The sequence below is a fragment of the Psammomys obesus genome, unplaced genomic scaffold, assembly GCF_907164565.1.
Source record: "Psammomys obesus unplaced genomic scaffold, mPsaObe1.curated_primary_1811, whole genome shotgun sequence".
NCBI classification, from domain to species: Eukaryota; Metazoa; Chordata; class Mammalia; order Rodentia; family Muridae; genus Psammomys; species Psammomys obesus.
This window is the reverse complement of record NW_026586816.1, coordinates 2,279,462-2,297,178: the sequence shown is the minus strand read 5'-3', so window position 1 is coordinate 2,297,178 and position 17,717 is coordinate 2,279,462. Positions and strand designations below refer to the sequence as shown.

The following is a 17,717-nucleotide window of genomic DNA, read 5'->3' as shown; positions in this document are numbered from 1 at the left end:
AAGACTCTGCTCACTTGTAGCTGACAAGTCTGCAGATTCACTTCCCTGCCCTGCTCCCACTTCTTGCTGGTTCCCTTTCTCCCTTCATAATCTCCCTCTGCTTTTGTGGCCTGTGTATATTGTATATAGATAGTTAAATCTAGATTCTGATAGGAAAGAAAACATATTTGTCCCTCTCTTCTCCCCATTAACATTCTTATCCCCATCCTCCTTCCTTTATACACTTTCTTCCCTGAAAATGGAGTCTTTTTACTCACATACAACAAAAATATGAGAGTATATATACATATATATGTGTGAAAGTATATATATCATATATGTGATACATGCATATAAGTTAACAATAATATATGCTACATGTGTATACTAATGGCACCGTATCACTACTTTGCAAATATACAATTAAAATTTATGAATATCTGTATTTCTTATTACAGCAAATTAAGATTATTCCAGGCTTTAGACAAGTTCCAAAACAGCCAATTCCAATCCAATCCACTCTGACATCACATTTCTAGAAAAGCTGGGAATTTCTATTATTCAACTTAGTTAAGAGTTTTGTTGAATAATATTAAGCATTTCTAAGTATTCATGTTTAATGAGTATGGGTCAATAGGCCATAACATTATTGGTCCCTCATAACTCTCTTTTCATGTTACTTTACTGAATTACCTGCAGTTTCCTAGAATACTTTTGTCCTAACCATTTCATTTTCTCCTAACAGAGAGGACATGGGGATATTTTATTCCTTTCAAGTTCTCCTCCCTTTTTGAAAACATATTTCATCTTGATCCTTTATTCCCTACCAGATGGCCAACTTAAACATTCATCAAATGTTTACTGGCCATATTCTATGTGCTGGGCAGCAGGCTGGAAATGATGATCACAGTGGGGTCTCAACCTTTGCCAAACATGTCACCAGGACTGTTATGACAGATACAATGTGCCATGTTAGGGGTAATTTTGGCGAGTAAGGGAAACTGGGGAATGTGCCAGAGTCTATCATAGAAGATGAAAAGAGGCACCCTAGAGCAGAAGGGCAGGTGGTGAACTCCAGAGCTAAGGCTTGAGAGGAGCTAGCAAGAGATTAGGATGTAGAAGTTCAGAGAAAGTTAGGATGAACCAGGAGAAGGGCACACTGTGTGCTGTGTGCTATGTGCCAGGCTGAAGGGGATAAGGACACTTGCCTACAGCAGGAGGAACCTGTCAGTGTGACCTCCAGAGCCTGACTGACATTCCTCAATCAAGAGGGTAAGAGGTAGCAGAGACAGAACCTGGGATGCCCAAGCGACAGATCAGTGAAGCCAGACTATAGTGACAGCACAGTCACTAGATGGAAAAAAGTACTAAGTGGTCATCATAATTCAACGAGAGCTTGTAGTTGCTTGATCCAGGGTGGTAGAAGCAAGGAATGTGGGGTAGAGAGCCTGGTTTTTAGAGAGAGAATTATAATGTTAGGATGTAGAGATAGATTGGTTAAGTTTATGCTCTCAATAATGAGGGTCATTCCTCAATACTCTCCTCAATGGGGAGAGGAACTGTTTTAAAATTCAAAGGGTTTTGAAAGAGGAGTTTTCAAAGGATATATATGTGCTCACAGATACTGACTCAGTATTAAGAAAAGAAATCATTCTGCCTCATTGGTCAAGATATCCACTTCCTACCTCATTTTTTTAGCAAGTAAGCACCATCTTAATCTGGTTTATACCGCAACAACAAAACCTCCAAAGCTAAGACCTTTATAAAGAAAAGAGGATTATTTGGCTCACAAGTTTGAAGGCTAAAATACCAAGATTGAGCAGTATCTTAGGGTTTCTATTGCTGCAATGAAACACCATGACGAACGCAAGTTGGGGAGGAAAGGATTTAAGTGCTTACACTTTCACAACACTGTTCATCATCAAAGGAAGTCAGGACAGAAGTTCAAATAGGATAGGAACCTGGAGGCAGGAGCTGATGCAGAAGCCATGGGGGAGTATTGCTTACTGGCTTGCTCTGCATGGCTTGCTCAATCTTCCTTCTTTTCTTTCTTCCTTCCTTCCTTCCTTCTTTTCTTCCTCTATCTCTCTTTCTACTTTGAAAGAAAGTTGAATTTATTAAAAAGAAAAACAACAGAAGGAAACTGGGACCAGGCCATAGAGTTAGTCATCTGGGCCTTCAGTGTTCTGGTGGTGATCTTGTCTTTTTTTAATGATGTGGCTAATGATGTAGATGCCTGATATGGTATTCTGGTCCCACAGCATTCAGCATGGCCTGGGAAATGGTTTCAAACAGGTGTTCTGGATCTATGTTGGGCTCCCAGAGAGACTCACACATCCCATACATTTATTTGGAGTAGGTACCACTGACTACAAAGTCATCAATCACCATGGGAAAGCCAATGAGGTCTAGAGAGCACAGTAAGGACTTAGAGGTCTTTGGGTTCAATCCAGCAATGACAGACTCTGTGTAGTAGAGTCTGTTTCTCATACAAGAGGCTGGCCACCATACTCATGAGAGTGTATGGCTTGATCTGCTGATCTTCCTTCAGCTCATACAGGCTCAGCTGGAATTTGAGGTGCTGGACAACTGTCTGGAATTTGATGGCCAGCTCAGCCAGGCCTGTGTAGATCCTGTCACGCATGGAAAAGATCTTCTAGAAGTCCATGGTTAACATCTGGTCCTGGATCCTGAAACACCTGTCTGCAGTGATGGTCACACAGTTCTTTCCCTTCATACCCATGACAGCCTTCATTTTACAACATAATAAACACGATTGCACTGTAGTAGGACTCTGATCGCCACTGCCATGTCTGCCACCTGCTTTCTTATAGAACTCAGGACCACCAGCCCTGGGATTGCGACACCCACTTGATCTGGGCCCTCCCAAGTAAACCACTAATTAAGAAAATGCCTTACACATCTGAGCTTATGAAATCATTTTCTTAATTGAGATTTGTTGTAGTGATGCTTTTGTACACTGTATAAAGGTTGCCTTTGTATATTCCAACGCGGATTTCTGTACCAGCAGAGATCTGAGTACAGACTGGGCTTTGCTATTGTTAAGCATCACTTGTCAATGTTTTATAAACATTGTTCTCCATCTTCTTCTGATTTGTTGAATAAAGAGCTAACCAGCCTACATACAGCAAAGACAGGAGAGATTACGGAGGACTTCCAGAGAGGTGAGAACTCTGGGAAAGAAAGAGATGAAGAGAGATTCTCCTAGGAGACACAGAGGAAGTTGGACTAAGAAACTGAAGAGCGGGAAAGAGCAACATGGCAAAGCATAGGTTAAACACAGGTTATAAGAGCTAGGTTGAGAACAATAGTAAGTTAAGGCCTAAAGCTATTATAAATAAATGAGTTTCCATGTCATTATTCAGAGCTGAGCGGACCAAGAAAGTTTGTATGGTTTTAGAGGTTGCCTCCACTCAGATGATTTTAGTGACACAAAACTATCCAGCACAAGTAGTATCTTATGTTTAGTCTCTGCTGGGGGCTATATGACCATCTCAAACAACAAAGGTAGAATCACATGACAGGAGCTTATGCCAGGGTGGCCAGCAGCCTGTGTGGACAGCAGGTATTTCTTCTCTTAAGAAGAAAAAGAGCAAGCTAAGTAAGCCCAACATGCTTTGCAACAAAATTCTGGAAAAGTAACTAATCTAAATGAACCAGTAAATGTGAGAGAACTGTATCAGCTCAGGATGCCCAAAGACCAAGTTCTCAACACAAAGAAGATTTTATTTCCCCAGAGGGACAAAGGGCAAGAAACAGTGGACAAAGACAGAAGATAGAGGATGAGGGAGACGGGGAGGGGAGAGGGGGAAGGAGTATTTGTAATGGAGGCAGGGCACAAAGACTGCTTCTGGGTAGAGAGGTGATAGATGTGTTTCATAAGAAAACAGGAGATAACCTAGAACCCCTGCACAGATGTAGCCCAAGGCAGCTCAGTCTCCAAATGGGTGCCCTAGTAATAGGAGCAGGGGCTGTCTCTGACATGAACTCAGTGGCTGGCATTTTGATCACCTCCCCCTGAGGGGGAAGCAGCCTTACCAGGCCACAGAGGAAGACAATGCAGACAGTCCTGATGAGACCTGATAGGCTAGGGTCAGATGGAAGGGGAGGAGGACCTCCCCTATCAGTGGACTTGGGGAGGGGCATGGGAGGAGATAAAGGAGAGAGGATGAGATTGGGAAAGGATGAGGGAGGGGGCAATAGCTGGGATACAAAGCGAACAAACTGTAATCAATAAAAAAATAAATTAATTAAAAAAAGAAAACAGAGTTTATAAAGGTAAAAGAAAAAACTCCATGTTGGGATGAGGTGTTTAATTTTAATTGGGAGTGTTAATTAGGTGAACCAAAGGGGAGTTTTGATTGCTTTACTTCAATACTTTGATAGCCTCAGGAATGGCCAAATAAGAGAATGGACCTTGGTGGCTAGATTTAGGAATGTAATCTAACAGTTTTAGCAGGGTAAAAGAATGGGAGAGAGGGGCAAGGAGTATCAGGGCCATATTTGCCATGCTCGAACTGTCTAGAGCCCCTTCAGTAAATAATTTAGAAAGGTAAGCATGGTTCATTGACACTTTTCTACAACACATGTGGAGAGAGAAAGCTAACTAAGCCCAACATGCTTTGCTACTTGGCATGCTACTTGAGGACACAGCAAGGTGTTGGAGAGAAGCCACACAAAGCACCAATAGGATGATGTGTGAGCAGAAAGGCTGATGGGGGCAGGATCAGAGGCAACCTGCTGGCGAGGAGGAAGTAAGACCAGAGGCCAGAGAATTCCCAGTGCCATCAGAGAGCAGTGGAAGAAGCAGGGCCTTTTCAGACTGCACGGATTGATGACTGCTCACTCACCACCCATCTCTCTTTCTACATACCATCATGTGGCAGTCTGTTGTAGAAATGAGTGAAAGAGGCAGCAGGACTCAGCCCTCTGGGAAAGGAGATTTCAGGGATGACCAAGGGGCTGGAAAGAAAATGTATTTGCCTCCTTTTTTTTCTTGGCCTGGAAGTAACACACTTGCCTCTGACTTCCCAGGGCATTGAGCAGCTATCACATTCCTCCCTAAAGGCCAAGCCATAGGCAAGGGCAGAGGCCACCTCTGGGAATGTTTGTGTTGTTAATTTTTTGTAGTTGAATCATATTGACAAGATTGTTTCCAATTGTTCAAACATGGTTGAGAAGCTCAGTGTCTTGGGGGACTTGTACATTCCTCTGTAATGACATCACATGGCTGTGTCACGACTTAAAGGACAAATGCAGTCAATCAAGCAAACAGTGAATTATGTGCAGCTAAAAATGTGCATTTCCTCTAAAGTTGATAAAATGTGGAGAAAGAAGATTGCTGTTACAGGAGACTCCTGGATAAACTTCACAGCCTAGCCAATGATGGTCAGGAGCACATCTTATAACACAAAAATAAAAACAGTTCTGCTCTTAACTAGCATTTGTCATTTAGCCTAAGTGGGTTTTGAGAAAACGTGGAAAGCTACAGAGAGTTGAGACACACACGTAGGAAGAACACAGTGCCAGAGGTTGGGAACGACAACACATGTCCGAACCATAGTTATTTCCAAGCATCTTCTCTTGGGACATATTATATTTGTTGGTTTTGAGATTCTTAGGAGGATGTTTTTTCTAAGAACAAACACATAATTAAACAGGAACAAGTATTAGCCCACCCTGGAAAATTTCTCCCATCAAGCACACACACTGATTCAAGATTTCTTCAACTGTACCCCCCTCCTGCACCATGGGTTCTGAAGTTGATCAAAAGTTTGCTGAGTGAGTGATGATTATGCCAAGTCTCATTTCTTTAGAGATACGAGGGTGGAACAAAGATGGAAAATGAGCAGATGCTGAAAGAGAACCACATGCTCCTCAATGAAAAGTAGAAATCAGAGCAGCATGGGGAAGGTGAGGGAGTTGCAGGGTATGATGGGCTTGAACAAGATGGCACTGCAATGTTAAATGGTCCAGCAGCTACTCCTGGTAGGCTACTCAAATGTGATTCATGCTCCTCACTCCATAGAAACAGGGGGGCAACTTGGTAGCTACAAACATTTTCCCCCGATATTTATTTTTCCAGATAAGTATTTCTAGAGTCATTTTGTTTTACAGTGGTCTAATAATTTTGTCCCAAATCCACTGGCCACTCCTCTGGTCTCCTTTGCTGGTTTCTACTTCTCTTTGTCTCACATAGGCAGAATGCCACCTTTTCCTTCCTTCTCTATGCTTGACCTAACTGACCCCATCCAGTCCTTTGCTTTTAATATTATATAAGTTAGTGAATTCTGAATCTGCATGTCTGACACACCCCTTTCTAGACCTCAGATATATCATGTGATAAACTGTGGCTATTATTTCTAAGTTTTATAAACAGATATGGCACTGGCCAGTCTATCTGCAAACACAGATCCAAGACGCTGTTACTGTGTTTTGGCTTCTGCTTCTTGCTGGTCAACAACCTGACTCTTCTCATGGCACCTCGTGAGCAAATATTTGAAAAAAACAAAAAACAAAACCAACCTGAAATCCTGCTCCCTATAGCTGATCATGTGGTACCTCCTGTCCCCTGTCTCAAACCACTCTTTCCCTCTGTGGCTTTTATGTTTGTCTTTTTATGTTTGTTGGGGCCTCAAGGCCTTCCCACAGGTGATTGTCTCTCTACCTGTCTTTCCCTCATTTGGTGGTATTCCAGCTTAGTTAATGCCATTCAGAATCAGCTTACAGACAGCTTTCTCACAGGGCTGGTCTCCAGGTGTTGCCATTGCTATGGCCCTGATAAAAGTCTCTGATAGTACTTCCCTTTGGCTGTTTTGTACTGATATATTTTTTACTATGTATCTCTATGAAGAGGGGCCTTTTCAGTCTGTCACAGGATCAGGACCCCCCCATACATAGAACAACCCTACAAGTATTAACTGGAAAAGTCCTGGATCCCCCATAGGCCCTGTGTCTTGGGACTTATACACGTAAGAGTTAAAGATTTGGCAGTAACTGAATATGACTGTCAAAAAGCCTGAAACGTTAGAATAAAGATCAAATTATATTAAAAGTGTTTTCTCAAGTTTAATGAATGATCTCAGGTTTGTTTTTCTAGAATTTTGACAGAAGTCATTCCAAGTTTCAAACAAATCCCACCGTTTATTTGCTTTTTCTTTTCTACTCTTCATCTTGTTTTAGTAGAGTCAAGGGAAAACTCTCAAGTTCTGAAACTAGCTTTTTTTTTTTTTTGTCTCTTTCTGACTCACAAAAGTGATAAATACAAATGATCCTGATAAGGGATGAAACATGTTATAGCAATGTGTTTTCCAGAATATTGCTATTACTTCTTTGGCTGTATTGATGTGTTAAGGTCAAAATTCACTTCACTACAGCAACAGAAAATGAATCTATGCTTGCCTGGGGTGGGGATGGGTGAAGACAGACTACAAAGGTTATAAATATGTGGGCTCTGCCTGGGCAGCATTTCACAGGCAGACAGTATGCCTCTGACAAACTTAATCAAGCTGCAGAATGTATGCATTTATTTAATACAAATTGTATTTCATTGAATATGTAAATGGTTTATTTAAGCGAAGTGCTTAATGTCAATTTCATTTTATATTTAAGATACAGTCTGGTTATATAGTCATGGCTGGCCTAGAGTTCACTATGTAAATCAGGCTAGACCCAAACCTGCTATAATTCTCCTGCATCTGTCTCCCAAGTTATGAGGTTCCAACTGTGTACCCAAAGTCAGCATACTCAATGATTTAAGATGATTATTCTATTATTCTAACATCAAGAGCTGCATGAATGTGAAAGAAGTCACTTCTTTCAATAAATTTCATTCTATACAAAATTTTACCTTATTTCTGTTTGTGATGAAAAATGTCTTTGTATTCAAACTTTGTATTTCTGTGACAAAGTACATCTCATAAACAAGGGGTGGGTTTCTTTTAGTTCATGATTTCCAAGATGTGAGACCATAGTGTTTGTGAGGGGCCTCTGTCTATAGTGAGGTAGCATATCATGATGGAGGAAGCCTGTGACAGAGGGTACTTGCTTCATAATGGACAGAAATAGAAAGGAGAAAAAAATAGGGAGAGTGACACAGATGGAGACAGAGACAAAAAGAATGTCAGAAAATCAGAGAAGTACAGAGAGTCAAGGATCTGGTCAGAGATGAAGACAGGCTTAAGAAGAAAGAGTGACACAGGAACATAAGCAGTAAGAATCAGAGACAAAACTAGATAAGGAGAAAGGGAGAATGGGAAGAAGGGAGAGAGAGAGCTAAAAAGAGACACAGTTCTTACAGACAAACCCCCCAGCAAGAAACTTCCTCCAGCTAAACCCCTCTCCTCTTGAAGTCTCCAGAAAGTCACAACTATATCCATCCGCAGCTAGGGACCAAGTCATCCTTATGTGGGCGTTTTCTTGTAGAAGGGCATCTCATGTTCAAGTCATAACATTTCAGTCCATGTGTATATTGCTCATCGGGATATTTTTAATTAAATTTTTATTTTATGTATTAATTACAGTTTATTCATTTTGTATCCCAGCTGTAGCCTCTTCCCTCATTCCCTCCTCTTCCCACCCTCTCTCCCTCATCTCCTCCCATCCCCCGCTCCAAGTCCACTGATAGGGGAGGTCTTCTCTTCCTTCCTTCTGATCCTAGTCAATTAGGTTTCGTCAGGAGTGGCTGCATTGTCTTCTTCTGTGGCCTGGTAATGCTGCTCCCCTCTCAGGGGGAGGTAATTAAAGAGCAGCCCAATCAGTTCATGTCAGAGACAGTCCCTGTTCCTATTACTATGGAACCCACTTGGATACTGAACTGCCATAGGCTACAACTGTGCAGGGGTCTTAGGTTATCTCCATGCATGGTCCTTGGTTGGAGTATCAGTCTCAGGAATGTGATCAGATTTTTTGGTTTTATTGCTCTCCTTGTGGAGTTCATGTCCTCTCCAGATCTTACTATTTCCCACTTCTTTCATAAGATTCCCTGCACTCTGCCCAAAGGTTGCCTATAAGTCTCAGCATCTGCATTGATTGGCAGAGCCTTTCAGAGGTCCTCTGTGTCAGGCTCCTGACTTGTTCCCTGTTTTCTCCTTCTTCTGATGCCCATCCTCTTTGCCTTTCTGGATAGGAATTGAGCTTTTTAGCAAGAGTCCTCCCTCTTATTTAGTCTCTTTAGTTGTACAGATTTTAGTAGCTTTACCCTATATATGTTTATATGAGTGAATATATACTGTGTGCATTTTTCTGCTTTTGGGATAGCTCACTCAGGATGATCTTTTCCAGATCCCACCATTTACCTGCAAATTTCATGATTTCCTTGTTTTTTATTGCTGAGTAATATTCCATTCTGTAGGATTACCACAATTTCTGTATCCATTCCTCCACTGAGGGGCATCTGGGCTGTTTCCAGCTTCTGACTATTACAAATAAAGCTGCTACAAACATGGTTGAGCTAATGTCCTTATTGTGTACTTGAGCCTCTTTTTGTATATATGCCTAGGAGTGGTATAGCTGGATCTTGAGGAAGTGCTATTCCTAGTTGTCTGAGTAAGCACCAGGTTGATTCCCAGAGTGGTTGTACAAGTTTACATTCCCACCAGCAGTGGAGGAGGGTTCCCCTTTCTCCACAACCTCTCCAGCATGTGTTGTCACTTGAGTTTTTTATCTTAGCCATTCTGATGGGTGTAAGGTGAAATCTTAGGGTCGTTTTGATTTGCATTTTTCTTATGACTAAGAACATTGAACATTTCTTTAAGTGTTTCTCTGCCATTCGATATTCCTCTATTGAGAATTCTCTATTTAGCTCTGTTCCCCATTTTTTTAATTGGATTACTTGATTTGTTGCTGTTTAACTTCTTGAGTTCTTTATATATACTGGATATTAGTCCTCTGTCAGATAGAAGGTTGGTAAAGATCCTTTCCCAATCTATAGGCAGTCGTTTTGTTCTGACGACAGTGTCCTTTGCTTTACAAAAGCTTTTCAGTTTCATAAGGTTCCATTTATTGATTGTTGATCTTAGAGCCTGTGCTGTTGGTGTTCTGTTCAGGAAGTTGTCTCCTGTGCCAGTGAGTTCAAGGCTTTTCCCCACTTTTTCTTCTAAGCAGTTTAGTGTGTCTGGTTTTATATTGAGGTCTTTGATCCACTTGGACTTTAGTTTTGTGCAGGGTGATAAGTATGGATCTATTTGCACTTTTCTACATGTAGACATACCAGCACCATTTGTTGAAGATGCTGTCCTTTTTTCCATTGTATGGTTTTGGCATCTTTGTCAAAAATCAGGTGTCCATAAGTGTGTGGATTTATTTCAGGGTCTTCTATTCGATTCCATTGATCCACCAGTTTGTTTCTATGCCAGTACCATGCAGTTTTTAGTATTGTTGCTCTATAGTACAGCTTGAGATCAGGGATGGAGATACCTCCTGAAGATCTAAATGTTATTTGTTTACATTTTAAAAAGAATTTACTTCAGCAAAACATGACAGAATTCTCCAGAAGCCATTATATAAAATAGCACAGGAATTAACAGCATAGTTGTATTTTGCAAATAGAAATATAAACTCAATAAGAGCTGCATGATATCAGGATTTGGATCTGAAATGTTCACCACATACTCAAGTGTCTGGTCACTTGGTCCCCAAGTGGTAGCACTGTTTTGCAACCTTTGGAAAATAGAACCTAGCTGGTCGATGTGTGTCATTGGGAGCAGGCCTTGGTATGTGATCTGCAATACTTCTGACTCAAGTCCTCTTCTTCCTGTCTACTGCCATGACATGATCTTCTTCCTGTCTACTGCCATGACATGACCAAAGATGAAGCCTAAGAGCTATGACACCCTTACCAGGATGGATCATTGTCCCTGAAGCCATGAGCCAAATAAAACTTCTCCCTCTTAAGGTTTTTCTGTCATGTATACTGTCTCAGGTTCAAGAAAAGTAAGAAACACATAAGCATTAAACACACATATTTTTGCAAATATAAATACTCAGATGTACTGATGATAGTTGCATGATATGAAAGTTGGGAGCAGACAACCTCTCCAGTTTGTGAGGAAAGCATGCAGAAGCTGAGATGTGTAAGTGCAGGTCACTGTGGTAGGTGTGTACCCGGTTTGGACACTGTAGATCTATGAAGCCTTGGATGAGTAGCAGAAGCCCTCACGAGGAAACGGGTGATGGTGCCAGGAGGCCACCACTTCGCATGTCCCAAACTGAACTGGAACCTTTTACCTTTACAAGTGCAGATCTGCTCAGGGCACATCTTTTCAAGTACTGAGGGGACTTCAGTAATGGCACACACATGTCTGATGCTTATAGGCAAAATCAGCGTTGCCCTGGTGAAGTCACTCAAAGTCCAGTTAGTAAAAAGTAACCCCGAGATCTGTAAAGCCTCAAATCTCAAACCTCCAGGTTCTGAACCAGAACAAAGAAGAAAGATGTGGTGTAGCGAATTTTAAACAAAGCAGACAACCAGAAAGTAGGAAAATAACTTTTAAAAAGGAGAAAAGAGCCAGGCATGATGGCATGTACCTGTAATAACAGCACTTGGAAGGCAGAGACATGTGGATTCCTGTGAGTTCAAGGCTCGCCTGGTCTACATAGGGATATCATGTCTAGAAAAAAATCTAAAATAATAATAGTAATAGAAACAATTAAAAAGAAAATCTGTTATATGAGAAAGTCCATTGCAAGGGTGGACTATGGGTAATTTTGTGCAGGTTGTCCTTAAAAGTCAGCCAGTTTTAACTGTTCTATAGTTTCCCCTCTTGAGAAATTGTGCTTTTTTTTTTTTTTTTTTTTAGAATACCATTCTCCTAGGTTGGTGGTTTTCAACCTTCCTAACGCTGTGACTCTTTAATACAGTTCCTCATACTGTGGTGACCCCCAACCATAAAATTAGTTCTGTTGCTGCTTCATAACTGAGTCATAACATAAATACTTGTCATGTAGGGTGGTTCTAGGCAACCCTGTTAAAGGATCATTCGACCTCCAAAGTGGTTGCAACCCACATGTTGAGAACCACTGTCCTAGGAGACTAGCCGGCATCATTTTCTACCACTGTTCTGTGAGTCCCTGCACACTGACAAGATCATTTTCTACTATAATTTTCTGTCTTCTGTGCCATGCTTCTGTGTTTTGGGGATGAGTGTATGCCCTTTCACATGTTTTTCCATACAGACCACAGATTTAGTGGGAACAGCACTAAATTGGTGCTGTTGAATTGGTGACGTGGCTGCATGAATATCTTTTTATTTTACCAGACACATAATTATTTTTCAACCATCCAGTGACTCCCTGGGTCCCTTCAGGCAAGTGTGCTTTTAATTCATTAGAAGCTCCTGGAATTCATCAGCTGGAAGGATTGCCAAGGCAGACAAATGATTCACTTTCAACTGGCTAATCCTCTTCCCAGCATTTGGCGTTCTACCTTTCTTATACTCCATCCTTCATTTTTTTCTCTTAAAAATGAAGATTTTGGATTAAAATTTTGCTTTATTCATTTTCTTGCACATGTGCACACCTGCTTCCATCGGCTCACATTTACTTTGACGTTTATGTGGAGATGAGAGGACAGATTTTGGTTGTTTTTTTCCTTCCACTGTAAGCGTTGAAGGTCCATCTTGGTTCTCAATCTTGTGGGATGAACGCTTTTTCCCTGAGACACTTTGCTGGCCAGATTTAAGACTTCTGAGATTGTAAATTTTAGGGACTTTAGAATTTGACGATTTTTCTCTTTCAGGATTTCAATATTTGAGATTATAGTGCTTGGGTGTGTTTTTCAGGATTAAAATTGGGACCAGTCCCAGGATTAGCTCTGGGTAAAGTGGACTGTGCAAACGACCGGGGAGAAAACCATTACCAGGTGTGCTGATGTCTAGCCAGCTCTTCTCAGCTCGGTCCTGCCAGGGTCCTGATGTAGGTGATATGCAGGAGGTCTCATACTGTCTCACATATCAGAGTAGTGCTGGCCTTCATCCCCAGGCTTCAGCACCGCCACAGAAGTCTTTCTCTGCAGAATTAACTCTACAGGACTATTCCCTGCCCAAGAACGATGGGACATGCTCACCATCTTGGGAGGCGAAGTCCAGCAGACAGTTACAGATGCTTGCTTCTAGTGGCTCCTGGCCTGCGGTGCAGGGTGCAGTAGCGCATGGCAGCAGCTTCTAATATCTGTATTTGCTTATGAAAAGTCCATCTGAGCTTCATCTGCTGCTTTCCCACTGTTTCAGATGTCTGCTTTACTTTCTCTGTCATCATCCTAGACTGGTTCTCTGTGACTCCTTCAGTGTCTTTAAACTCGAACACCAAGATTAACGATAGCAAAGTGGAATAATGGAGGTATTTCTGTGTATATAATTTTCATGTACACAGAGAATACCACTTGAATCTATGGAATGCTCATTACATTTCTAGTGCTTTATTTATTTAATTATCAAAATAGTCCTGGGTTGATAAGAGGATATTATACTTTTTAATTGTGAGAAAAACTAAGACTTTGGGTCATTACCTAGTTATTACCTAGATATTACCTTGGCTCTAGAATTGGTAGACTCCACTGAAGTCCCCACCTGGACTGAAACTGCCCAAGTACTGAACCACTCATTGCTCCACAGGCACCTCTGTCTCCAGGTCAGAGCACTGATATACAAACAGTCACAAAGGTGGCTGATGGTCATGCAACTAGAGCAAAAGGATGTAAAATGTCTGGAGATATGAAATTTGTAACAGCAGTTTACAGAAAGTGTGTCAGGTCGCTGGGCAAGTAGTTTACAAAGAATAATGTGTTCTCTGCCCTGATAATACAATAAAAAAGTAATCGGTCTTCTTAGGAGCCCAGTACAGCAAAGCTTGCTCTGAGCATGCACAATCATAAAAATGTACTCGAACACTGTCAAGAGCTTGAGATGGTATGTTCTGAGACTATGGCATTGACTGTGCACTGTCCCAGGTTAACCTGACTTCACCCTCATGGCCAGCCTGCCCTGTGCTCAATGTGCCTAGCTCATCCATGCTCCTAGGTTCTCAGGCACTCTTATACTTTTGTTTCTTTTACACATGGAAAAATTCCATCATGTTTTTTAAATTTTTAATTTTTTAATTTATTACAATTTATTCACTTTGTATCCCAGCTATTGCCCCCTCCCTCATCCCTTCCCAATTCCACCCCCTTCCTCTTATCTACTCCCATGCCCCTTCCCCAGTCCACTGATAGGGGAGGTCCTCCTCCCCTTCCATCTGACCCTAGCCTGCCAGGTCTCAGCAGGACTGGCTGCATTATCTTCCTCTGTGGCCTGGCACAGCTGACCCCCGTCCCCAGGGGGAGGTGATCAAAGAGCAAGTCACTGAGTTTATGTCAGAGACAGTCCATGTTCCCCTTACTATGAAACCCACTTGGAGACTTAGCTGCCATGGGCTACATCTGTGTAGGGGTTCTAGGTTATCTCCATGAGTAGTCCTTGGTTGGAGTATCAGTCTCAGAAAAGACCCCTGTGCCCAGATTTTTTTGTTCTGTTGCTCTCCTTGTGGAACTCCAGGCCCCTCCATGTCTTTCTATCTCCCCCTTCTTTCATAAGATTCCCTGCACTCTGCCCAAAGTTTGGCTATGACTCTCAGCATCTGCTTTAATACCCTGCTCCATAGAGTCTTTCAGAGGGCCTCTGTGGTAGGCTCCTGTCTTGTTCCTTGTTTTTGCCCTCTTCCGATATCCATCCTGTTTGTCTTTCTGAATGATTTTTAATAGCACTAGAGATGATGGGTAAACAGAGACAGATATAGGATAGTCCTTTCTAATTATAAGTCTCTTCTACCTGCGATACTTGGTGATGACTTCTTTTTCATCCTGTGACACACAAGTAGGTGTCCTTCTTTCAAATGCACTTTCCCCTCCTTCCATATGTTTCCTGGGATAACCAAGAAAAAAGTTAATGTATTTGAGTCACTGTTAGCTTCGGGTGGGACCCAATCTTTGACTGCCTATTGCCACTATAAAACTGAGTGTACCATGTTTTGAGTGCACAAACATTTCTGTTTCCTGAGGGTGGAAAGGTGTGATTTGTGTATCTCACTTACTAGGCAATAGTACCATATGGTCGACCTCCAAGTATTCTGTGAGTGTATCAAATGTTCTGTGGTTAGCATCACATGGTCTTCTGTCTCTTCAGGATTAGCATTCATGCACTCAGTCAGCTGCAAAGGGAAGGTAGTTGGGCTTTTGAAGATTATGTCTGTGTTGAAAAATGTATTCTTTGTCTTCTTACTGTTCTTTAAACAATGCAGTAGAAAAAGTATTTGCACAAGAATTGTATTAGGCACCAAAAAGGAATTTTGAGATGAAAAATATTTGAGATGAGATGTGTGAGATTATGTACAAATATGGCCATATTTTGCAAAGGATTTGAACATCCTCTGATTTTAGTATCTTCAAGGGTTCCTAGAACCACTTCTAATGAAGGACACTTATTCATATTTTTAAGTTAAGACATCAGATTTGAAGGACAGGGAGCAGAAGCCAAAAGAGTCAAGCCTGCCAGGTGGATTAGCTAGAGTTTGGCCCATTGGCTTGAAGGCATGGTGCACATTCCCAGACCCATTTAATGTAGCCTGCATCCCGGTTGGGCCAGCGTGTGGATGATGTAGGTGATGAAAGGCTAGTCTTTAGTGAGACTGTTCAACCACCAAGGGTGGCCAGAGATGCTATTCGCTATTTGCTCCCTTTCTCTTTGCATGGGCAACTGGGAAGCTAAAAGCAAAAAAATGCTCACTTCTAGCACACTTTTGATTTTATTCTCTGCAGCTTTTTTCTCAGCTGCCTCCACACACCTTTTTAATATCCCATTCATGTTTACAAGTTTATCTTCATTACATCATATATTTTCCTATATCTACTGCAAAGCAGTTTTTAGGGAAGCAATAATATTTCTTGAGGACCTTCAAAGAGAGTCCAAGGAAGTGGTATCAAGTCACAGAACTGAGAAGTAGTATTCTGTTTTACTCATTGTCCCCCTGGAGCTCTGGCTTCCACTGGAGTCCAGGGGTCCAGCTTCTGTATTTAGAAATTCATTTTCATTTGGATGATTGGAGCCTGAGAACACAGGATGCCTTTCACATGCAGCTGCCTAAGCCACTGTTAGTAGGACCTCAGAACCATCAGGGTGGCCTGCAATTTTATGGTCGGCTCTCCTTTGCATGGCTAATGGCTCCCAGCTGTGGTCTCTGAATGCCCAGCCTCTGAGAAATCACACACTGCTAGGACCTGGGCTTTGAATCCTGCATCACTTGCCACTTGATTTTCAAGTGAGGAATGCTCAAAATAACTGCGCTTGCAAAGGAGAGGCACTTAGGGACACTTCCACACACTGAGCATTGCTTATGACTCATAATCAGGATTTAAAAAAAAAAAAAAGCCTGCCTGCCTGCCTGCCTGCTAAGGCTTAATTCTTTTCTTAGTCCTTTCATTTTTATTCCCTCAAAGACAATTTTAGTTACAGTGACAATTTCACCTATGATGTTTCATGGACATGTTCTAAAATTCTTTTCTCTCTTCCAGAAGAGAGAATTCTCTCTTTGTATTCTCATCCAAAGTCCTCTGCCTACAGGTTCTGACACTTCAGAAGGCTTTGAAATCCCCTAGCATAAATTTATTTTTAAAAAATTTTGTTCTTTCTTATTGATTTGTCCTGGCATCCTCACAAAGTTCATTGGATTTTATATTGATAAAATAGATTTGGTCCCAAGTCTCTTCAAATGTTAGAAGCAGGCTGGGCTGTAAATAAAAAAATGGCACTTGGGTTAATTTTAGGGGGCATGGTCAACCTGCTTCTGCCAGTTTTCAAAGAAATCATAGAGACTCCTGTGAGGAAGATGAATGACAGACAATGCAGGAGAAATAAGAAGAAAGTCATTTGGGACATGGGAGCCTACAAGAAAGGACAGTGGCAGATGAGTGGCTGCTATAAGATAAAGGGACAGATTTGGGTTCAACACGGCAGCATCCTCAAAAAGGCCTGCTAATACAGGATAAGTCCACCTTAAGAAGTCACCCAATGCTCAAGCCCCGTAGATGTAGGCATCAGGCTGGTCCAGCCTCATTTGATACAGCTAGGCACAGGAAGAGGGGCAGAGAAGAAAAGAAGAAGAATGAAAGTGGGCAAAAGAAGACGGAAAACCAGAAAGAAAAAAGGCAGGAGAAGACAGTGACAGCAAGGAGGAAGAGTCTATGGAGAAAGGAAAGAAGAAATGAGCAGGCAGGCATCACAGGACCCGAGTTTAGAACTCTGGAGACCAGCTAACTTAAATTTTTACTTCAAGTCAACTAAGTTAAGTATCGGGTCTTACTCACGGGTTGCTTAGAGGTGATCTCAAGTTCAGGATTATGTCTGAAATTAACTTCATTACAGTCTACTAATTCACACTCCAAAATGTTTGTTCAGTCTCAATGTTGGAAACAGTTGCAATTTCACTATGGTTTGCTTCCAGCTCTGTTGGAAGGTGGTTCCTTCTGTTGGAAGAAACTTTTCAGAGGTAGGGCCTGGTGGGAAGTTTTAGTCACTGGGCATGCTCCAGTTTGAATATAAAATGCCCCCCTCCACAGGCTTATGTGTTAAATTCTTGTGTCCTGGCAGGTGGAAATATTTTTGAGAGGTTGTAGAACCTTTAGGAGTTAGGGCTTAGCTTGAGAAAGTAGGTCATAAATGGGGTGGGTGGGTTGACCCTTGGGGACG

The 17,717-nt window shown here is 41.7% G+C and overlaps 1 pseudogene; it reads right to left on the bottom strand.

The window, feature by feature from the left end:
• Positions 1–2,071: 2,071 nt before the first annotated feature.
• Positions 2,072–2,734, bottom strand: LOC129672952 (proteasome subunit beta type-3-like; annotated as a pseudogene).
• Between the last annotated feature and the right edge of the window lie 14,983 nt (positions 2,735–17,717).